Source organism: Myotis davidii, unplaced genomic scaffold (assembly GCF_000327345.1).
Source record: "Myotis davidii unplaced genomic scaffold, ASM32734v1 scaffold149, whole genome shotgun sequence".
Lineage (NCBI taxonomy): Eukaryota > Metazoa > Chordata > Mammalia > Chiroptera > Vespertilionidae > Myotis > Myotis davidii.
The window spans coordinates 3,713,269-3,718,328 of record NW_006352194.1 but is presented as its reverse complement, the minus strand read 5'-3'; the positions used below and the strand labels follow the sequence as shown (position 1 = coordinate 3,718,328).

Here is a 5,060-nt window from a genome sequence, read left to right as displayed (position 1 = left end):
CTCCTGCCTCAGTTTACCACCAATCATGCTGAAACAACACTGTACTTGGTAAGGAAATATCAATGACCTTAAAAGTGACCTTTCACGGGAAGGACATCCTATTTTCTGAGAGGCACACGACACTCCCATCCTCCGAGGCCCAAGGCACTTGAGACCCTACCAAAGCCAAGAGCTCAGAGTTCCTTAATAACAGGCCACAAGGTCACTTCCACATCTGCCCCTTCCCCCACGCACAGAGGATGATGCAGGAAGGAGTGGGTGGGGCCTAAACCACATCAGACTGGGGAGAGCACTCCCTCCCCCCTCTCTGCAGAAGCAGCTGGTGCAGCCACAGTGGGTGCCCATCACAGCCCCACAGCTGGCCCTTATCAGGGTGGGGCTGGGCACCCACCCAGGCCCAGGGGACTTCCTGGATCAGTGCCACACCTCAGGGAGGTGCCCGCATTGGGAAGCAGTGCAAACATCCCCCACCCCGTGTTTGGGTTCCAGCTCAAGGGCCCAGGGCCTCCTGAATAGACTCCATTTGCCATTCTTTCTTTGTGGAGAGGGGCAGACAATGAATCCTTCCCCTGTGTCTTAAGGACAAGCAGCTGAGGTCCCCTGCTCCCCCTCCCTGTTCCTGCCAAGCTTGGGAAACACCTGCTGGGGAAATCAAACCACAGACCCATCTGCTCCTCTACACCCCATTGCCACCCGGCCCCATTAGGCCCAGAAGCTGAACTGGCCCGGAAGGGGCCTCTCTCCCGGTTAGGGTTGGCCAGGGGCAGGGCTAGGGCACTGGGGCACTGGGACACGGGGGTCAGAGACCTGGGCTTGCACCTCCCAGCTCCTTCACAGGGGAGCCGTGTGACGTGGATAAATGCTCCACACCTAGGAGCTGTCTCCTCCTTTGTAAAACGGGGCAGAAAGCGTGCTCAGCCCACAGTGGATGTTTGGGAAACGCAGTGCCTTCTCCAAAACCCAATCTCAGCCTCTCTACACACACTTCTGGAGGTCGCTGAGCTGTTTTCTCCCTCCCCGCCCCCAGTCACCCTTACCCTGGTTGGAGCAGAGAGGCCTATTTTAACCTTTGGTGGCGGGGTCATGCTCGGCAGGGTGGAGACTTCTAACCGCTGCTGAGCACAGCTGGGCTGACAGGTGTGGGAGGCGATGACAGTTCTAGCTCTAAGCTCCCCTCAGGGGTGCCCCCCCTCTCCCGCCCCCACCTGCTCCAGGAAGTCTTCTTGGATTGGTTTGAGGAGCATTGCTCCTCGGTTTCTCTCCTCCACACCTACCCAGACCTGGACATAATCCAAATGCCTCCCTGCTCACTCCTCTTGAAGTCTCTCTGGAATATTCCTTTTCTAACCTCCCAGCTAGTGACATCCTCGATTCTAGGGAAGGTGACCTTCTCTGGCCCCATCTTGCCTCTAGTGCCCCCGCATTCCTCACTTCACTCAATCTTCCCAACACCACTAATCCTCATCTTATGGCTGAAGTAACTGAGACTTGGTGAGCTCCAAGGGCTTTTGCCAATCCAGATAAAAGTTATTGATCCCAGAATCCTTCATCCATTCCTCCAAAGGAATGCCAAGGGCAGGGAAAAGGGAAGTCAGGCTGAGTTCTCCCTGAGGCAGAGGTAGGGCAAGCCAGAATCTCCCCCACCCCGACCACCTCCCCTACCGGACAGGGGCCAGCCCTGCTGAGTCCCAGAGCATACCAGGAAGAACCCCACTACCTGCAAATGGGAAGGAGGGAGGACCTTGAACAGAGTACCTTGCCGGCCTATCACGTGCTCACCAGTCCTGCGACATCAGTATTGGCAATCTCTCTTGGAAGATAAGTGGAGACTCAGAGAGGTTCGCCATGTGCCCACGGTCACACAGCCAAAGGGCAGAGCCAGAGCTTGAACCCAGGTCTGTCTGATTCCAAAGCCATGCACCAGGCTGCCTCCGCTCCATCCCACACACATTCCCTCAGAATCTGCTGGAATTTGGGCCAAGGCCTGCCTATACCCTCCTGCCCCCATCACTTTTACACACACAAGTCCTCTCCCGTCTCTCACCCTTATCCTGCACTCTGAGTCCCTAAGCAGCAAAGTGTCCCTCACCCGAGGACATGTCACCTTTATGCAGTGTCCAGGGCAAGGTCAGCCATGGGCGGGCCTGAGCCTGCAGCACACACGTGGCAGAGGACGAGCCCAGGACGAGGACCAAGGAGAGGCTGAGCACAAGCCTTGGACTCAGGTGCCCCTGGGTCCCCATGTAGCCCTCCCACCCACTTCTTAGCTGGCCTAGTCAGTTGACTGCTTGAGTCCCACCTGTAAAATGGAGCTAAGCTGCTCACCCTCTGCTCAGGATTCCGTGAGACAGCGCAGCAAAGCGCTTTGCTCACGCAGGAGAGGTGCTATCACTACGGCGCCAGGAGCAGCAGAAGGGGGAAAGTTCAGAGGTAGGCTGAAAAGACAGGGACGTGCCAAGAGCAAAAGTCTGGAACCATGCCCGGCGGCCAGCCTGGCTCTAGCCTGGACCCTCGTGGGCAGCCCTTTGGCTGTTTCTTAAAGGCCTGGTTAAGGTTAGAGGCCACCCAGCCAATCCCAAGGCAGAGGACCAGGCTCCTTTCTCAGGCCAGAGCCCGCTAGACACAACCAGCAAGGCGAGGAGGGCGGAGGAGAAGCGGCCTGCCCAAGGTCACACAGGGAGAGCCAGGCGTCTCCTCAGCCCCAGGCCCCAAGTTAGACGCTGGGGGTAGGAGCAAGTTTGAGGCCTTGCTTGAGAGCCTGACTTCCAGATCCCAGCGTGGGACTCGCTGCCTCGCCTCTCTGGGCCGACATTTATTTCCTCCTCCGGCCCGTCTTGTAGGGTTGTTGGTTAAAATGTTCCTTTTCTTTCATGGTTCTCAGAGGAAATTTGGAAAATGTCGAGAGATTAAAGGGAAAGGAGAACAGTGCGGAACCCCACCCTCTTCACAGGTGCCCTCGGGGATGGAAGGCGATGATGCAGTGTGCTTGGCTGGAGTAGGGACGCCACCGACAAAAGCACTAGAGCGCAGAGTCCTGGGCTCTGGCCTTCCTTCTCCACTGAACGTGGCTGCCATCTCTGGCCAGTGCCCGAGGTTCCCTTTAAACAGCAGCTCACTGACAAATCCTGCTCACCCTGCACTTTGCAGCCTGGCCACAAAGCAAGCGGCCACACCCAGGGTTGGGTTTGGAGCTGCTCCAGGTCACACCCTGGTAAAATGAGTAAGCAGGGGGCCCAGGCCTGCCCACAGGGCTGTGGGCACTAGGCATCCGAGGACTGACAGGAGAGGGGGTGCTGGGCCTGGTAAGCCTTTAGGGTGGTCTGATGCAAGGAGACTCTCCCACCTCTTGGCTTGCCACTTGGACAGGTGACTTCGCGTCTCCGCTCAGTTTCCTCATCCCGGGCATCTTGACCAAGATAACGAATGTGAAGAGTGACGAGCAGTGCCTGGCACACAACAGGCTGCCAGTGAAAGAGAGCCATTCTGGCTGTGATCACTGAGCCCCTCTGCGAGGGAGGTACCAACAGATGCACTCAGGCTCCTTTGGGAGGGAAGCAGTTCAAAACCGCAGCTGTTACTGAAACTCCGCCTGGGTGCCTGTACGCAGCTGGCCAGAGGAGACTGGGCCAGCCACTAAGCCCCTCCCTGGGGAAAGCAGTCTTCCGAGAAGGGGAAGGATCCCCTGCCCGTGGGTCACACACATCCCCGAATGGCCTTGGACAGGAGCCTCAATTTGCCCCTGTGACAGGGAGCTGCTAATGCCATCTACTTCACAGGGTTCAAATCTGGGTTAGGCTGTAAGATGCTAAACACAAGATAGACACTCAGCCCTAGTTATCCTTGGCTGCTTGGCCTGTAAAATGAACATAGTTCCCCTTCCTCCTCGTTGGACATAGCAGGCAGGAAGGGACTCTGGGAAGATGAAGTCCTTGAAAACGGGCAAAACATGATTCCAGTAGCAGAGAATTGGGGCCCTGCCTGCATCCAGCAATGGCGAGGGTTCTGTGCCTGTTGACGGGCACAGGTCTGACCGGGTGCCCCTAAGGCAGTGGTTCTCAACCTTCTGGCCCTTTAACTACAGTTCCTCATGTTGTGACCCAACCATAAAATTATTTTTGTTGCTACTTCATAACTGTAATGTTGCTACTGTTATGAATTGTAATGTAAATATCTGATATGCAGGATGGTCTTAGGCAAGGGTCCTCAAACTTTTTAAACAGGGGGCCAGTTCACTGTCCCTCAGACCGCTGGAGGGCCGGACTACAGTTTAAAAAAAAACTATGAACAAATTCCTATGCACACTGCACATATCTTATTTTGATATAAGATATCAAAAAACAAAACGGGAACAAATACAATATTTGTATTTGCATGTGGCCCGTGGGCCGTAGTTTGAGGACCCCTGGTCTTAGGTGACCCCTGTGAAAGGGTCGTTCGACCGCCAAAGGGGTCGCGACCCACAGGTTGAGAACCGCTGCTCTAGGGCATGGCCTGACCCCTGTACCTGACGGTATTTACCACTCACAACTAAGCCAACCCACAACACCCCCTCCCTGGGGCCTGCTTCCAAAACACAGGACCTGGAGCTGGAAGTGGCCTGAGATGAGTTAGCACACACACACTTTCCAGAAAATGAAACTGAAGCCCAGGCTGGGGCTAGGACTTGTCCAAGGACACACAGTGAATTAGTGGCCGTTAAAACCAGAAACCAGGCTCTCCAAGTCCCCCCACCCCCCTCGCATTCCCCTGGGGCTTTTCCCACTCCACCCTCACCGGATGGTTGTTTAGATTCTCATGGACTCCATCCAGGAATTCCACTCCCACAAAACACATCCTGTGCCTCATGCCACCTCACTTTGGGCCCTCCCTGGCAGCGGGCTTGGGGGCTTGAGGAGGGAACAGTCAATCTGAACAGGGAGCTGCCCCCAACTTGCACCTGCTACTGGCTGTCTGGGAGGGAAAACTGGGCCTGGGGGAGCACCCAGGGTAGATAATTGGGAAGGAGTTGGCTGGATGGGAAATTTGGATTCTCACCAAGCCATACTGGACCTGAGAGACCC

General features: G+C 55.9%; 1 protein-coding gene across 1 annotated transcript in view; it reads right to left on the bottom strand.

Annotated features, from left to right (window-relative positions):
* Positions 1-5,060, bottom strand: part of E2F2 (E2F transcription factor 2) — a 29,822-nt gene that overhangs the window by 11,931 nt on the left and 12,831 nt on the right. The window lies entirely within an intron of this gene.